Source organism: Idiotropiscis lumnitzeri, chromosome 11 (genome assembly GCF_059441095.1).
Source record: "Idiotropiscis lumnitzeri isolate Australia: NSW breed Sydney's pygmy pipehorse chromosome 11, RoL_Ilum_1.0, whole genome shotgun sequence".
Classification (NCBI taxonomy): domain Eukaryota; kingdom Metazoa; phylum Chordata; class Actinopteri; order Syngnathiformes; family Syngnathidae; genus Idiotropiscis; species Idiotropiscis lumnitzeri.
This window is the reverse complement of record NC_142401.1, coordinates 20,000,769-20,016,799: the sequence shown is the minus strand read 5'-3', so window position 1 is coordinate 20,016,799 and position 16,031 is coordinate 20,000,769. Positions and strand designations below refer to the sequence as shown.

Here is a 16,031-nt window from a genome sequence, read left to right as displayed (position 1 = left end):
GTGGGCAATGACGCTGACCACGGGGAGAATTTCGTTAACTTACGCAGTCCTCGTTAGTATAGTGGACAGTATCTCCGCCTGTCACGCGGCAGACCGGGCTTTGATTCCCCAATGAGGAGGTAGTTTTGTAAAGTTAACCTGAATGTTCCTGCAACTATGATAGCAAAACCGGTCAGCCAACATGGCTGAACTTCCACCCTGTCTTGAAAATGAGGCTGTTCACGTGTTAGGCCACAATGATAACCATGGCATTACGAAAAAAGGCACACTAACCTATTCTGTTGCCAGGGCCACCAAACCACTGAAATGACACCTTTGCCAGTGTTTACGTGGGTAATGACGCTGACCACGGGTAGAATTTCATTGTCTTACGCAGTCCTCGTTAGTATAGTGGACAGTATCTCCGCCTGTCACGCGGAAGACCGGGGTTCGATTCCCCGACGGGGAGGTAGTTCCGTGAAGGTAAGCTTTATGTTCCTGCAACTATGATAGCAAAACCGCTCAGCCAACATGGCTGAACTTCCACCCTGTCTTGAAAGTGAGGCTCTTCACGTGTTTGGCCACTCTGATAACCATGGTATTACAAAAAAAGGCACACTGACCTTTTCTGTTTCCAGGGCCGCCAAACCACTTAAATGACACCTTAGCCAGTGTTTACGTGGGCAATGACGCTGACCACGGGTAGAACTTCACGAACCACCGCAGTCCTCGTTAGTATAGTGGACAGTATCTCCGCCTGTCACGCGGAAGACCGGTGTTCGATTCCCCGACGGGGAGTTAGTTATTTGAAGTTAAGCTTTATGTTCCTGCAACGATGATAGCAAAACCGAAAAGCCAACATGGCTGAACTTCCACCCTCTCTTGAAAGTGAGGCAATACACGTGTTTGGCCACAATGATAACCATGGCATTACGAAAAAAGGCACACTAACCTTTTCTGTTGCCAGGGCCACCAAACCACTGAAATGACACCTTTGCCAGTGTTTACGTGGACAATGACGCTGACCACGGGTAGATTTTCTTTGACTTAGGCAGTCCTCGTTAGTATAGTGGACAGTATCTCCGCCTGTCACGCGGAAGACCGGGGTTCAATTCCCCGACGGGGAGGTAGTTTCGTGAAGTTAAGCTTTATGTTCCTGCAACTATGATAGCAAAACCGCTCAGCCAACATGGCTGAACTTCCACCCTGTCTTTAAAGTGAGGCTCTTCACGTGTTAGGCCACTATGATAACCATGGTATTACAAAAAAAGGCACACTAACCTATTCTGTTGCCAGGGCCACCAAACCACTGAAATGACACCAATGCCAGTGTTTACGTGGGCAATGACGCTGACCACGTGTAGAACTTCTCCAACTTCCACAGTCCTCGTTAGTATAGTGGATAGTATCTCCGCCTGTCACGCGGAAGACCGGGCTTCGATTCCCCGACGGGCAGGTAGTTTCGTGAAGTTAAGCTTTATGTTCCTGCAACTATTATAGCAAAACCGCTCAGCCAACATGGCTGAACTTCCACCCTGTCTTTAAAGTGAGGTTCTTCACGTGTTAGGCCACTATGATAACCATGGTATTACAAATAAAGGCACACTGACCTTTTCTGTTTCCAGGGCCGCCAAACCACTTAAATGACACCTTAGCCAGTGTTTACGTGGGCAATGACGCTGACCACGGGTAGAACTTCACTAACTTCTGCAGTCCTCGTTAGTATAGTGGACAGTATCTCCGCCTGTCACGCGGAAGACCGGGGTTCGATTCCCCGACGGGGAGTTTGTTTTTTTAAGTTAAGCTTTATGTTCCTGCAACTATGAGAGCAAAACCCAAAAGCCAACATGGCTGAACTTCCACCCTCTCTTGAAAGTGAGGCTATACTTGTGTTTGGCCACAATGATAATCATGGCATTACAAAAAAAGGCACACTAACCTTTTCTGTTGCCAGGGCCACCAAACCACTGAAATGACACCTTAGCCAGTGTTTACGTGGGCAATGACGCTGACCACGTGTAGAACTTCACTAACCACCGCAGTCTTCGTTAGTATAGTGGACAGTATCTACGCCTGTCACGCGCAAGACCGGGGTTCGATTCCCCGTCGGGGAGGTAGTTTCGTCAAGTTTTGCTTTATGTTCCTGCAACTATGACAGCAAAACCGCTCAGCCAACATGGCTGAACTTCCACCCTGTCTTGAAAGTGAGGCTGTTCACGTGTTAGGCCACAATGATAACCATGGTATTACAAAAAAAGGCACACTAACCTATTCAGTTGCCAGGGCCACCAAACCACTGAAATTACACCCATGCCAGTTTACGTGGGCAATGACGCTGACCACGGGTAGAATTTCTATGTCTTACGCAGTCCTCGTTAGTATAGTGGACAGTATCTCCGCCTGTCACGCGGAAGACCGGGGTTCGATTCCCCGACGGGGAGGTCGTTTCGTGAAGTTAAGCTTTATGTTCCTGCAACTATGATAGCAAAACCGCTCAGCCAACATGGCTGAACTTCCACCCTGTCTTTAAAGTGAGGCTCTTTACGTGTTAGGCCACTATGATAACCATGGCATTACGAAAAAAGGCACACTCACCTTTTCTGTTGCCAGGGCCACCAAACCACTGAAATGACACATTTGCCAGTGTTTACGTGGGCAATGACGCTGACCACGGGTAGAACTTCACTAACTTCCGCAGTCCTCGTTAGTATAGTGGACAGTATCTCCGCCTGTCACGCGGAAGACCGGGATTCGATTCCCCGACGGGGAGGTAGTTTTGTGAAGTTAAGCTTTATGTTCCTGCAACTATGAGAGCAAACCGAGAAGCCAACATGGCTTAACTTCCACCCTGTCTTCAAAGTGAGGCTATTCACGTGTTTGGCCACAATGATAACCATGGCCTTACGAAAAAAGGCACACTCACCTTTTCTGTTGCCAGGGCCACCAAACCACTGAAATGACACCTTTACCAGTTTACGTGGACAATGACGCTGACCACGGGTAGAATTTCTTTGACTTACGCAGTCCTCGTTAGTATAGTGGACAGTATCTCCGCCTGTCACGCGGAAGACCGGGGTTCGATTCCCCGACGGGGAGGTAGTTTTGTGAAGTTAAGCTTTATGTTCCTGCAACTATGAGAGCAAACCGAAAAGCCAACATGGCTTAACTTCCACCCTGTCTTCAAAGTGAGGCTATTCACGTGTTTGGCCACTATGACAACCATGGTATTACAAAAAAAGGCACACTGACCTTTTCTGTTTCCAGGGCCGCCAAACCACTTAAATGACACCTTAGCCAGTGTTTACGTGGGCAATGACGCTGACCACGGGTAGAACTTCACTAACCACCGCAGTCCTCGTTAGTATAGTGGACAGTATCTCCGCCTGTCACGCGGAAGACCGGGGTTCGATTCCCCGACGGGGAGTTTGTTTTTTTAAGTTAAGCTTTATGTTCCTGCAACTATGAGAGCAAAACCCAAAAGCCAACATGGCTGAACTTCCACCCTGTCTTGAAAGTGAGGCTGTTCACGTGTTAGGCCACAATGATAACCATGGCATTACGAAAAAAGGCACACTAACCTTTCCAGTTGCCAGGGCCACCAAACCACTGAAATGACACCCATGCCAGTTTACGTGGGCAATGACGCTGACCACGGGTAGAACTTCATTATCCACCGCAGTCCTCGTTAGTATAGTGGACAGTATCTCCGCCTGTCACGCGGAAGACCGTGGTTCGATTCCCCGACGGGGAGGTAGTTTCGTGAAGTTAAGCTTTATGTTCCTGCAACTATGAGAGCAAACCGAAAAGCCAACATGGCTTAACTTCCACCCTGTCTTCAAAGTGAGGCTATTCACGTGTTTGGCCACAATGATAACCATGGCATTACGAAAAAAGGCACATTCACCTTTTCTGTTGCCAGGGCCACCAAACCACTGAAATGACACCTTTGCCAGTGTTTACGTGGGCAATGACGCTGACCACGGGTAGAACTTCACTAACTTCCGCAGTCCTCGTTAGTATAGTGGACAGTATCTCCGCCTGTCACGCGGAAGACCGGGGTTCGATTCCCCGACGGGAGGTAGTTTTGTGAAGTTAAGCTTTATGTTCCTGCAACTATTATAGCAAAACCGCTCAGCCAACATGGCTGAACTTCCACCCTGTCTTTAAAGTGAGGTTCTTCACGTGTTAGGCCACTATGATAACCATGGTATTACAAATAAAGGCACACTAACCTATTCTGTTGCCAGGGCCACCAAACCACTGAAATGACACCAATGCCAGTGTTTACGTGGGCAATGACGCTGACCACGGGTACAATTTCGTTAACTGACGCAGTCCTCGTTAGTATAGTGGACAGTATCTCCGCCTGTCACGCGGAAGACCGGGGTTCGATTCCCCCATGGGGAGTTAGTTATTTGAAGTTAAGCTTTATGTTCCTGCAACTATGATAGCAAAACCGAAAAGCCAACATGGCTGAACTTCCACCCTCTCTTGAAAGTGAGGCAATACACGTGTTTGGCCACAATGATAGCCATGGCATTACGAAAAAAGGCACACTAACCTATTCTGTTGCCAGGGCCACCAAACCACTGAAATGACACCAATGCCAGTGTTTACGTGGGCAATGACGCTGACCACGGGTACAATTTCGTTAACTGACGCAGTCCTCGTTAGTATAGTGGACAGTATCTACGCCTGTCACGCGCAAGACCGGGGTTCGATTCCCTGTCGGGGAGGTAGTTTCGTCAAGTTTAGCTTTATGTTCCTGCAACTATGACAGCAAAACCGGTCAGCCAACATGGCTGAACCTCCACCCTGTCTTGAAAGTGAGGCTGTTCACGTGTTTGGCCACAATGATAACCATGGCATTACGAAAAAAGGCACACTAACCTATTCTGTTGCCAGGGCCACCAAACCACTGAAATGACACCTTTGCCAGTGTTTACGTGGGTAATGACGCTGACCACGGGTAGAATTTCATTGACTTACGCAGTCCTCGTTAGTATAGTGGACAGTATCTCCGCCTGTCACGCGGAAGACCGGGGTTCGATTCCCCGACGGGGAGGTAGTTTTGTGAAGTTAAGCTTTATGTTCCTGCAACTATGAGAGCAAACCGAAAAGCCAACATGGCTTAACTTCCACCCTGTCTTCAAAGTGAGGCTATTCACGTGTTTGGCCACTATGACAACCATGGTATTACAAAAAAAGGCACACTGACCTTTTCTGTTTCCAGGGCCGCCAAACCACTTAAATGACACCTTAGCCAGTGTTTACGTGGGCAATGACGCTGACCACGGGTAGAACTTCACTAACCACCGCAGTCCTCGTTAGTATAGTGGACAGTATCTCCGCCTGTCACGCGGAAGACCGGGGTTCGATTCCCCGACGGGGAGTTTGTTTTTTTAAGTTAAGCTTTATGTTCCTGCAACTATGAGAGCAAAACCCAAAAGCCAACATGGCTGAACTTCCACCCTCTCTTGAAAGTGAGGCTATACTTGTGTTTGGCCACAATGATAATCATGGCATTACAAAAAAAGGCACACTAACCTTTTCTGTTGCCAGGGCCACCAAACCACTGAAATGACACCTTAGCCAGTGTTTACGTGGGCAATGACGCTGACCACGGGTAGAACTTCACTAACCACCGCAGTCTTCGTTAGTATAGTGGACAGTATCTACGCCTGTCACGCGCAAGACCGGGGTTCGATTCCCCGTCGGGGAGGTAGTTTCGTCAAGTTTAGCTTTATGTTCCTGCAACTATGACAGCAAAACCGCTCAGCCAACATGGCTGAACTTCCACCCTGTCTTGAAAGTGAGGCTGTTCACGTGTTAGGCCACAATGATAACCATGGTATTACAAAAAAAGGCACACTAACCTATTCAGTTGCCAGGGCCACCAAACCACTGAAATTACACCCATGCCAGTTTACGTGGGCAATGACGCTGACCACGGGTAGAATTTCTATGTCTTACGCAGTCCTCGTTAGTATAGTGGACAGTATCTCCGCCTGTCACGCGGAAGACCGGGGTTCGATTCCCTGACGGGGAGGTCGTTTCGTGAAGTTAAGCTTTATGTTCCTGCAACTATGATAGCAAAACCGCTCAGCCAACATGGCTGAACTTCCACCCTGTCTTTAAAGTGAGGCTCTTTACGTGTTAGGCCACTATGATAACCATGGCATTACGAAAAAAGGCACACTCACCTTTTCTGTTGCCAGGGCCACCAAACCACTGAAATGACACCTTTGCCAGTGTTTACGTGGGCAATGACGCTGACCACGGGTAGAACTTTACTAACTTCCGCAGTCCTCGTTAGTATAGTGGACAGTATCTCCGCCTGTCACGCGGAAGACCGGGGTTCGATTCCCCGACGGGGAGGTAGTTTTGTGAAGTTAAGCTTTATGTTCCTGCAACTATGAGAGCAAACCGAGAAGCCAACATGGCTTAACTTCCACCCTGTCTTCAAAGTGAGGCTATTCACGTGTTTGGCCACAATGATAACCATGGCCTTACGAAAAAAGGCACACTCACCTTTTCTGTTGCCAGGGCCACCAAACCACTGAAATGACACCTTTACCAGTTTACGTGGACAATGACGCTGACCACGGGTAGAATTTCTTTGACTTACGCAGTCCTCGTTAGTATAGTGGACAGTATCTCCGCCTGTCACGCGGAAGACCGGGGTTCGATTCCCCGACGGGGAGGTAGTTTTGTGAAGTTAAGCTTTATGTTCCTGCAACTATGAGAGCAAACCGAAAAGCCAACATGGCTGAACTTCCACCCTGTCTTCAAAGTGAGGCTATTCACGTGTTTGGCCACTATGATAACCATGGTATTACAAAAAAAGTCACACTGACCTTTTCTGTTTCCAGGGCCGCCAAACCACTTAAATGACACCTTAGCCAGTGTTTACGTGGGCAATGACGCTGACCACGGGTAGAATTTCGTTAGCTGACGCAGTCCTCGTTAGTATAGTGGACAGTATCTCCGCCTGTCACGCGGAAGACCGGGGTTCGATTCCCCGACGGGTAGGTAGTTTCGTGAAGTTAAGCTTTATGTTCCTGCAACTATGATAGCAAAACCGCTCAGCCAACATGGCTGAACTTCCACCCTGTCTTTAAAGTGAGGCTCTTCACGTGTTAGGCCACTATGATAACCATGGTATTACAAAAAAAGGCACACTAACCTATTCTGTTGCCAGGGCCACCAAACCACTGAAATGACACCAATGCCAGTGTTTACGTGGGCAATGACGCTGACCACGTGTAGAACTTCACTAACTTCTACAGTCCTCGTTAGTATAGTGGATAGTATCTCCGCCTGTCACGCGGAAGACCGGGGTTCGATTCCCCGACGGGGAGGTAGTTTCGTGAAGTCAAGCTTTATGTTCCTGCAACTATTATAGCAAAACCGCTCAGCCAACATGGCTGAACTTCCACCCTGTCTTTAAAGTGAGGTTCTTCACGTGTTAGGCCACTATGATAACCATGGTATTACAAATAAAGGCACACTGACCTTTTCTGTTTCCAGGGCCGCCAAACCACTTAAATGACACCTTAGCCAGTGTTTACGTGGGCAATGACGCTGACCACGGGTAGAACTTCACTAACTTCTGCAGTCCTCGTTAGTATAGTGGACAGTATCTCCGCCTGTCACGCGGAAGACCGGGGTTCGATTCCCCGACGGGGAGGTAGTTTTGTGAAGTTAAGCTTTATGTTCCTGCAACTATGAGAGCAAACCGAAAAGCCAACATGGCTTAACTTCCACCCTGTCTTCAAAGTGAGGCTATTCACCTGTTTGGCCTAAATGATAACCATGGCATTACGAAAAAAGGCACACTCACCTTTTCTGTTGCCAGGGCCACCAAACAACTGAAATGACACCTTTGCCAGTGTTTACGTGGGTAATGATGCTGACCACGGGTAGAATTTCTATGTCTTACGCAGTCCTCGTTAGTATAGTGGACAGTATCTCCGCCTGTCACGCGGAAGTCCGGGGTTCGATTCCCCGACGGGAAGGTCGTTTCGTGAAGTTAAGCTTTATGTTCCTGCAACTATGATAGCAAAACCGGTCAGCCAACATGGCTGAACCTCCACCCTGTCTTGAAAGTGAGGCTATACACGTGTTAGGCCACAATGATAACCATGGCATTACGAAAAAAGGCACACTAACCTATTCTGTTGCCAGGGCCACCAAACCACTGAAATGACACCAATGCCAGTGTTTACGTGGGCAATGACGCTGACCACGGGGAGAATTTCGTTAACTTACGCAGTCCTCGTTAGTATAGTGGACAGTATCTCCGCCTGTCACGCGGCAGACCGGGCTTTGATTCCCCAATGAGGAGGTAGTTTTGTAAAGTTAACCTGAATGTTCCTGCAACTATGATAGCAAAACCGGTCAGCCAACATGGCTGAACTTCCACCCTGTCTTGAAAATGAGGCTGTTCACGTGTTAGGCCACAATGATAACCATGGCATTACGAAAAAAGGCACACTAACCTATTCTGTTGCCAGGGCCACCAAACCACTGAAATGACACCTTTGCCAGTGTTTACGTGGGTAATGACGCTGACCACGGGTAGAATTTCATTGTCTTACGCAGTCCTCGTTAGTATAGTGGACAGTATCTCCGCCTGTCACGCGGAAGACCGGGGTTCGATTCCCCGACGGGGAGGTAGTTCCGTGAAGGTAAGCTTTATGTTCCTGCAACTATGATAGCAAAACCGCTCAGCCAACATGGCTGAACTTCCACCCTGTCTTGAAAGTGAGGCTCTTCACGTGTTTGGCCACTCTGATAACCATGGTATTACAAAAAAAGGCACACTGACCTTTTCTGTTTCCAGGGCCGCCAAACCACTTAAATGACACCTTAGCCAGTGTTTACGTGGGCAATGACGCTGACCACGGGTAGAACTTCACGAACCACCGCAGTCCTCGTTAGTATAGTGGACAGTATCTCCGCCTGTCACGCGGAAGACCGGTGTTCGATTCCCCGACGGGGAGTTAGTTATTTGAAGTTAAGCTTTATGTTCCTGCAACGATGATAGCAAAACCGAAAAGCCAACATGGCTGAACTTCCACCCTCTCTTGAAAGTGAGGCAATACACGTGTTTGGCCACAATGATAACCATGGCATTACGAAAAAAGGCACACTAACCTTTTCTGTTGCCAGGGCCACCAAACCACTGAAATGACACCTTTGCCAGTGTTTACGTGGACAATGACGCTGACCACGGGTAGATTTTCTTTGACTTAGGCAGTCCTCGTTAGTATAGTGGACAGTATCTCCGCCTGTCACGCGGAAGACCGGGGTTCAATTCCCCGACGGGGAGGTAGTTTCGTGAAGTTAAGCTTTATGTTCCTGCAACTATGATAGCAAAACCGCTCAGCCAACATGGCTGAACTTCCACCCTGTCTTTAAAGTGAGGCTCTTCACGTGTTAGGCCACTATGATAACCATGGTATTACAAAAAAAGGCACACTAACCTATTCTGTTGCCAGGGCCACCAAACCACTGAAATGACACCAATGCCAGTGTTTACGTGGGCAATGACGCTGACCACGTGTAGAACTTCTCCAACTTCCACAGTCCTCGTTAGTATAGTGGATAGTATCTCCGCCTGTCACGCGGAAGACCGGGCTTCGATTCCCCGACGGGCAGGTAGTTTCGTGAAGTTAAGCTTTATGTTCCTGCAACTATTATAGCAAAACCGCTCAGCCAACATGGCTGAACTTCCACCCTGTCTTTAAAGTGAGGTTCTTCACGTGTTAGGCCACTATGATAACCATGGTATTACAAATAAAGGCACACTGACCTTTTCTGTTTCCAGGGCCGCCAAACCACTTAAATGACACCTTAGCCAGTGTTTACGTGGGCAATGACGCTGACCACGGGTAGAACTTCACTAACTTCTGCAGTCCTCGTTAGTATAGTGGACAGTATCTCCGCCTGTCACGCGGAAGACCGGGGTTCGATTCCCCGACGGGGAGTTTGTTTTTTTAAGTTAAGCTTTATGTTCCTGCAACTATGAGAGCAAAACCCAAAAGCCAACATGGCTGAACTTCCACCCTCTCTTGAAAGTGAGGCTATACTTGTGTTTGGCCACAATGATAATCATGGCATTACAAAAAAAGGCACACTAACCTTTTCTGTTGCCAGGGCCACCAAACCACTGAAATGACACCTTAGCCAGTGTTTACGTGGGCAATGACGCTGACCACGTGTAGAACTTCACTAACCACCGCAGTCTTCGTTAGTATAGTGGACAGTATCTACGCCTGTCACGCGCAAGACCGGGGTTCGATTCCCCGTCGGGGAGGTAGTTTCGTCAAGTTTTGCTTTATGTTCCTGCAACTATGACAGCAAAACCGCTCAGCCAACATGGCTGAACTTCCACCCTGTCTTGAAAGTGAGGCTGTTCACGTGTTAGGCCACAATGATAACCATGGTATTACAAAAAAAGGCACACTAACCTATTCAGTTGCCAGGGCCACCAAACCACTGAAATTACACCCATGCCAGTTTACGTGGGCAATGACGCTGACCACGGGTAGAATTTCTATGTCTTACGCAGTCCTCGTTAGTATAGTGGACAGTATCTCCGCCTGTCACGCGGAAGACCGGGGTTCGATTCCCCGACGGGGAGGTCGTTTCGTGAAGTTAAGCTTTATGTTCCTGCAACTATGATAGCAAAACCGCTCAGCCAACATGGCTGAACTTCCACCCTGTCTTTAAAGTGAGGCTCTTTACGTGTTAGGCCACTATGATAACCATGGCATTACGAAAAAAGGCACACTCACCTTTTCTGTTGCCAGGGCCACCAAACCACTGAAATGACACATTTGCCAGTGTTTACGTGGGCAATGACGCTGACCACGGGTAGAACTTCACTAACTTCCGCAGTCCTCGTTAGTATAGTGGACAGTATCTCCGCCTGTCACGCGGAAGACCGGGATTCGATTCCCCGACGGGGAGGTAGTTTTGTGAAGTTAAGCTTTATGTTCCTGCAACTATGAGAGCAAACCGAGAAGCCAACATGGCTTAACTTCCACCCTGTCTTCAAAGTGAGGCTATTCACGTGTTTGGCCACAATGATAACCATGGCCTTACGAAAAAAGGCACACTCACCTTTTCTGTTGCCAGGGCCACCAAACCACTGAAATGACACCTTTACCAGTTTACGTGGACAATGACGCTGACCACGGGTAGAATTTCTTTGACTTACGCAGTCCTCGTTAGTATAGTGGACAGTATCTCCGCCTGTCACGCGGAAGACCGGGGTTCGATTCCCCGACGGGGAGGTAGTTTTGTGAAGTTAAGCTTTATGTTCCTGCAACTATGAGAGCAAACCGAAAAGCCAACATGGCTTAACTTCCACCCTGTCTTCAAAGTGAGGCTATTCACGTGTTTGGCCACTATGACAACCATGGTATTACAAAAAAAGGCACACTGACCTTTTCTGTTTCCAGGGCCGCCAAACCACTTAAATGACACCTTAGCCAGTGTTTACGTGGGCAATGACGCTGACCACGGGTAGAACTTCACTAACCACCGCAGTCCTCGTTAGTATAGTGGACAGTATCTCCGCCTGTCACGCGGAAGACCGGGGTTCGATTCCCCGACGGGGAGTTTGTTTTTTTAAGTTAAGCTTTATGTTCCTGCAACTATGAGAGCAAAACCCAAAAGCCAACATGGCTGAACTTCCACCCTCTCTTGAAAGTGAGGCTATACTTGTGTTTGGCCACAATGATAATCATGGCATTACAAAAAAAGGCACACTAACCTTTTCTGTTGCCAGGGCCACCAAACCACTGAAATGACACCTTAGCCAGTGTTTACGTGGGCAATGACGCTGACCACGGGTAGAACTTCACTAACCACCGCAGTCTTCGTTAGTATAGTGGACAGTATCTACGCCTGTCACGCGCAAGACCGGGGTTCGATTCCCCGTCGGGGAGGTAGTTTCGTCAAGTTTAGCTTTATGTTCCTGCAACTATGACAGCAAAACCGCTCAGCCAACATGGCTGAACTTCCACCCTGTCTTGAAAGTGAGGCTGTTCACGTGTTAGGCCACAATGATAACCATGGTATTACAAAAAAAGGCACACTAACCTATTCAGTTGCCAGGGCCACCAAACCACTGAAATTACACCCATGCCAGTTTACGTGGGCAATGACGCTGACCACGGGTAGAATTTCTATGTCTTACGCAGTCCTCGTTAGTATAGTGGACAGTATCTCCGCCTGTCACGCGGAAGACCGGGGTTCGATTCCCTGACGGGGAGGTCGTTTCGTGAAGTTAAGCTTTATGTTCCTGCAACTATGATAGCAAAACCGCTCAGCCAACATGGCTGAACTTCCACCCTGTCTTTAAAGTGAGGCTCTTTACGTGTTAGGCCACTATGATAACCATGGCATTACGAAAAAAGGCACACTCACCTTTTCTGTTGCCAGGGCCACCAAACCACTGAAATGACACCTTTGCCAGTGTTTACGTGGGCAATGACGCTGACCACGGGTAGAACTTCACTAACTTCCGCAGTCCTCGTTAGTATAGTGGACAGTATCTCCGCCTGTCACGCGGAAGACCGGGGTTCGATTCCCCGACGGGGAGGTAGTTTTGTGAAGTTAAGCTTTATGTTCCTGCAACTATGAGAGCAAACCGAGAAGCCAACATGGCTTAACTTCCACCCTGTCTTCAAAGTGAGGCTATTCACGTGTTTGGCCACAATGATAACCATGGCCTTACGAAAAAAGGCACACTCACCTTTTCTGTTGCCAGGGCCACCAAACCACTGAAATGACACCTTTACCAGTTTACGTGGACAATGACGCTGACCACGGGTAGAATTTCTTTGACTTACGCAGTCCTCGTTAGTATAGTGGACAGTATCTCCGCCTGTCACGCGGAAGACCGGGGTTCGATTCCCCGACGGGGAGGTAGTTTTGTGAAGTTAAGCTTTATGTTCCTGCAACTATGAGAGCAAACCGAAAAGCCAACATGGCTGAACTTCCACCCTGTCTTCAAAGTGAGGCTATTCACGTGTTTGGCCACTATGATAACCATGGTATTACAAAAAAAGTCACACTGACCTTTTCTGTTTCCAGGGCCGCCAAACCACTTAAATGACACCTTAGCCAGTGTTTACGTGGGCAATGACGCTGACCACGGGTAGAATTTCGTTAACTGACGCAGTCCTCGTTAGTATAGTGGACAGTATCTCCGCCTGTCACGCGGAAGACCGGGGTTCGATTCCCCGACGGGGAGGTAGTTTCGTGAAGTTAAGCTTTATGTTCCTGCAACTATGATAGCAAAACCGCTCAGCCAACATGGCTGAACTTCCACCCTGTCTTTAAAGTGAGGCTCTTCACGTGTTAGGCCACTATGATAACCATGGTATTACAAAAAAAGGCACACTAACCTATTCTGTTGCCAGGGCCACCAAACCACTGAAATGACACCAATGCCAGTGTTTACGTGGGCAATGACGCTGACCACGTGTAGAACTTCTCCAACTTCCACAGTCCTCGTTAGTATAGTGGATAGTATCTCCGCCTGTCACGCGGAAGACCGGGCTTCGATTCCCCGACGGGGAGGTAGTTTCGTGAAGTTAAGCTTTATGTTCCTGCAACTATTATAGCAAAACCGCTCAGCCAACATGGCTCAACTTCCACCCTGTCTTTAAAGTGAGGTTCTTCACGTGTTAGGCCACTATGATAACCATGGTATTACAAATAAAGGCACACTGACCTTTTCTGTTTCCAGGGCCGCCAAACCACTTAAATGACACCTTAGCCAGTGTTTACGTGGGCAATGACGCTGACCACGGGTAGAACTTCACTAACTTCTGCAGTCCTCGTTAGTATAGTGGACAGTATCTCCGCCTGTCACGCGGAAGACCGGGGTTCGATTCCCCGACGGGGAGGTAGTTTTGTGAAGTTAAGCTTTATGTTCCTGCAACTATGAGAGCAAACCGAAAAGCCAACATGGCTTAACTTCCACCCTGTCTTCAAAGTGAGGCTATTCACCTGTTTGGCCTAAATGATAACCATGGCATTACGAAAAAAGGCACACTCACCTTTTCTGTTGCCAGGGCCACCAAACAACTGAAATGACACCTTTGCCAGTGTTTACGTGGGTAATGATGCTGACCACGGGTAGAATTTCTATGTCTTACGCAGTCCTCGTTAGTATAGTGGACAGTATCTCCGCCTGTCACGCGGAAGACCGGGGTTCGATTCCCCGACGGGAAGGTCGTTTCGTGAAGTTAAGCTTTATGTTCCTGCAACTATGATAGCAAAACCGGTCAGCCAACATGGCTGAACCTCCACCCTGTCTTGAAAGTGAGGCTATACACGTGTTAGGCCACTATGATAACCATGGCATTACGAAAAAAGGCACACTAACCTATTCTGTTGCCAGGGCCACCAAACCACTGAAATGACACCAATGCCAGTGTTTACGTGGGCAATGACGCTGACCACGGGGAGAATTTCTATGTCTTACGCAGTCCTCGTTAGTATAGTGGACAGTATCTCCGCCTGTCACGCGGAAGACCGGGGTTCGATTCCCTGACGGGGAGGTCGTTTCGTGAAGTTAAGCTTTATGTTCCTGCAACTATGATAGCAAAACCGCTCAGCCAACATGGCTGAACTTCCACCCTGTCTTTAAAGTGAGGCTCTTTACGTGTTAGGCCACTATGATAACCATGGCATTACGAAAAAAGGCACACTCACCTTTTCTGTTGCCAGGGCCACCAAACCACTGAAATGACACCTTTGCCAGTGTTTACGTGGGCAATGACGCTGACCACGGGTAGAACTTCACTAACTTCCGCAGTCCTCGTTAGTATAGTGGACAGTATCTCCGCCTGTCACGCGGAAGACCGGGGTTCGATTCCCCGACGGGGAGGTAGTTTTGTGAAGTTAAGCTTTATGTTCCTGCAACTATGAGAGCAAACCGAGAAGCCAACATGGCTTAACTTCCACCCTGTCTTCAAAGTGAGGCTATTCACGTGTTTGGCCACAATGATAACCATGGCCTTACGAAAAAAGGCACACTCACCTTTTCTGTTGCCAGGGCCACCAAACCACTGAAATGACACCTTTACCAGTTTACGTGGACAATGACGCTGACCACGGGTAGAATTTCTTTGACTTACGCAGTCCTCGTTAGTATAGTGGACAGTATCTCCGCCTGTCACGCGGAAGACCGGGGTTCGATTCCCCGACGGGGAGGTAGTTTTGTGAAGTTAAGCTTTATGTTCCTGCAACTATGAGAGCAAACCGAAAAGCCAACATGGCTTAACTTCCACCCTGTCTTCAAAGTGAGGCTATTCACGTGTTTGGCCACTATGATAACCATGGTATTACAAAAAAAGGCACACTGACCTTTTCTGTTGCCAGGGCCACCAAACCACTGAAATGACACCTTAGCTAGTGTTTACGTGGGCAATGACGCTGACCACGGGTAGAACTTCACTAACCACCGCAGTCCTCGTTAGTATAGTGGACAGTATCTTCGCCTGTCACGCGGAAGACCGGGGTTCGATTCCCCGACGGGGAGTTAGTTATTTGAAGTTAAGCTTTATGTTCCTGCAGCTATGACAGCAAAACCGAAAAGTCAACATGGCTGAACTTCCACCCTCTCTTGAAAGTGAGGCTATACACGTGTTTGGCCACAATGATAACCATGGCATTACGAAAAAAGGCACACTAACCGATTCTGTTGCCAGGGCCACCAAACCACTGAAATGACACCAATGCCAGTGTTTACGTGGGCAATGACGCTGACCACGGGTAGAATTTCGATAACTTACTCAGTCCTCGTTAGTATAGTGGACAGTATCTCCGCCTGTCACGCGGCAGACCGGGGTTCGATTCCCCGATGAGGAGGTAGTTTTGTAAAGTTAACCTTAATGTTCCTGCAACTATGATAGCAAAACCGGTCAGCCAACATGGCTGAACTTCCACCCTGTCTTGAAAATGAGGCTGTTCACGTGTTAGGCCACAATGATAACCATGGTATTACAAAAAAAGTCACACTAAAC

General features: G+C 48.3%; 1 protein-coding gene and 28 non-coding genes across 34 annotated transcripts in view; 28 read left to right on the top strand and 1 right to left on the bottom strand.

Annotated features, from left to right (window-relative positions):
• cadpsa (Ca2+-dependent activator protein for secretion a) overlaps positions 1 to 16,031 on the bottom strand; it is a 200,355-nt gene that overhangs the window by 96,554 nt on the left and 87,770 nt on the right. The window lies entirely within an intron of this gene.
• trnad-guc (transfer RNA aspartic acid (anticodon GUC)) lies at positions 377 to 448 on the top strand. The gene has a single exon. It is a non-coding gene; the product is annotated as a tRNA-Asp (tRNA).
• Positions 1,035 to 1,106, top strand: trnad-guc (transfer RNA aspartic acid (anticodon GUC)). Its single transcript has one exon. It is a non-coding gene; the product is annotated as a tRNA-Asp (tRNA).
• trnad-guc (transfer RNA aspartic acid (anticodon GUC)) lies at positions 1,693 to 1,764 on the top strand. The gene has a single exon. It is a non-coding gene; the product is annotated as a tRNA-Asp (tRNA).
• trnad-guc (transfer RNA aspartic acid (anticodon GUC)) lies at positions 2,349 to 2,420 on the top strand. Its single transcript has one exon. It is a non-coding gene; the product is annotated as a tRNA-Asp (tRNA).
• trnad-guc (transfer RNA aspartic acid (anticodon GUC)) lies at positions 3,004 to 3,075 on the top strand. Its single transcript has one exon. It is a non-coding gene; the product is annotated as a tRNA-Asp (tRNA).
• Positions 3,332 to 3,403, top strand: trnad-guc (transfer RNA aspartic acid (anticodon GUC)). Its single transcript has one exon. It is a non-coding gene; the product is annotated as a tRNA-Asp (tRNA).
• Positions 4,973 to 5,044, top strand: trnad-guc (transfer RNA aspartic acid (anticodon GUC)). The gene has a single exon. It is a non-coding gene; the product is annotated as a tRNA-Asp (tRNA).
• Positions 5,301 to 5,372, top strand: trnad-guc (transfer RNA aspartic acid (anticodon GUC)). Its single transcript has one exon. It is a non-coding gene; the product is annotated as a tRNA-Asp (tRNA).
• trnad-guc (transfer RNA aspartic acid (anticodon GUC)) lies at positions 5,957 to 6,028 on the top strand. Its single transcript has one exon. It is a non-coding gene; the product is annotated as a tRNA-Asp (tRNA).
• Positions 6,286 to 6,357, top strand: trnad-guc (transfer RNA aspartic acid (anticodon GUC)). Its single transcript has one exon. It is a non-coding gene; the product is annotated as a tRNA-Asp (tRNA).
• trnad-guc (transfer RNA aspartic acid (anticodon GUC)) lies at positions 6,612 to 6,683 on the top strand. The gene has a single exon. It is a non-coding gene; the product is annotated as a tRNA-Asp (tRNA).
• Positions 7,269 to 7,340, top strand: trnad-guc (transfer RNA aspartic acid (anticodon GUC)). The gene has a single exon. It is a non-coding gene; the product is annotated as a tRNA-Asp (tRNA).
• trnad-guc (transfer RNA aspartic acid (anticodon GUC)) lies at positions 7,598 to 7,669 on the top strand. Its single transcript has one exon. It is a non-coding gene; the product is annotated as a tRNA-Asp (tRNA).
• Positions 8,584 to 8,655, top strand: trnad-guc (transfer RNA aspartic acid (anticodon GUC)). The gene has a single exon. It is a non-coding gene; the product is annotated as a tRNA-Asp (tRNA).
• Positions 9,242 to 9,313, top strand: trnad-guc (transfer RNA aspartic acid (anticodon GUC)). Its single transcript has one exon. It is a non-coding gene; the product is annotated as a tRNA-Asp (tRNA).
• trnad-guc (transfer RNA aspartic acid (anticodon GUC)) lies at positions 9,900 to 9,971 on the top strand. The gene has a single exon. It is a non-coding gene; the product is annotated as a tRNA-Asp (tRNA).
• Positions 10,556 to 10,627, top strand: trnad-guc (transfer RNA aspartic acid (anticodon GUC)). Its single transcript has one exon. It is a non-coding gene; the product is annotated as a tRNA-Asp (tRNA).
• trnad-guc (transfer RNA aspartic acid (anticodon GUC)) lies at positions 11,211 to 11,282 on the top strand. The gene has a single exon. It is a non-coding gene; the product is annotated as a tRNA-Asp (tRNA).
• On the top strand, positions 11,539 to 11,610 carry trnad-guc (transfer RNA aspartic acid (anticodon GUC)). The gene has a single exon. It is a non-coding gene; the product is annotated as a tRNA-Asp (tRNA).
• Positions 12,195 to 12,266, top strand: trnad-guc (transfer RNA aspartic acid (anticodon GUC)). The gene has a single exon. It is a non-coding gene; the product is annotated as a tRNA-Asp (tRNA).
• On the top strand, positions 12,524 to 12,595 carry trnad-guc (transfer RNA aspartic acid (anticodon GUC)). Its single transcript has one exon. It is a non-coding gene; the product is annotated as a tRNA-Asp (tRNA).
• On the top strand, positions 12,850 to 12,921 carry trnad-guc (transfer RNA aspartic acid (anticodon GUC)). Its single transcript has one exon. It is a non-coding gene; the product is annotated as a tRNA-Asp (tRNA).
• trnad-guc (transfer RNA aspartic acid (anticodon GUC)) lies at positions 13,178 to 13,249 on the top strand. Its single transcript has one exon. It is a non-coding gene; the product is annotated as a tRNA-Asp (tRNA).
• trnad-guc (transfer RNA aspartic acid (anticodon GUC)) lies at positions 13,836 to 13,907 on the top strand. Its single transcript has one exon. It is a non-coding gene; the product is annotated as a tRNA-Asp (tRNA).
• trnad-guc (transfer RNA aspartic acid (anticodon GUC)) lies at positions 14,493 to 14,564 on the top strand. Its single transcript has one exon. It is a non-coding gene; the product is annotated as a tRNA-Asp (tRNA).
• trnad-guc (transfer RNA aspartic acid (anticodon GUC)) lies at positions 14,822 to 14,893 on the top strand. Its single transcript has one exon. It is a non-coding gene; the product is annotated as a tRNA-Asp (tRNA).
• trnad-guc (transfer RNA aspartic acid (anticodon GUC)) lies at positions 15,148 to 15,219 on the top strand. The gene has a single exon. It is a non-coding gene; the product is annotated as a tRNA-Asp (tRNA).
• On the top strand, positions 15,476 to 15,547 carry trnad-guc (transfer RNA aspartic acid (anticodon GUC)). The gene has a single exon. It is a non-coding gene; the product is annotated as a tRNA-Asp (tRNA).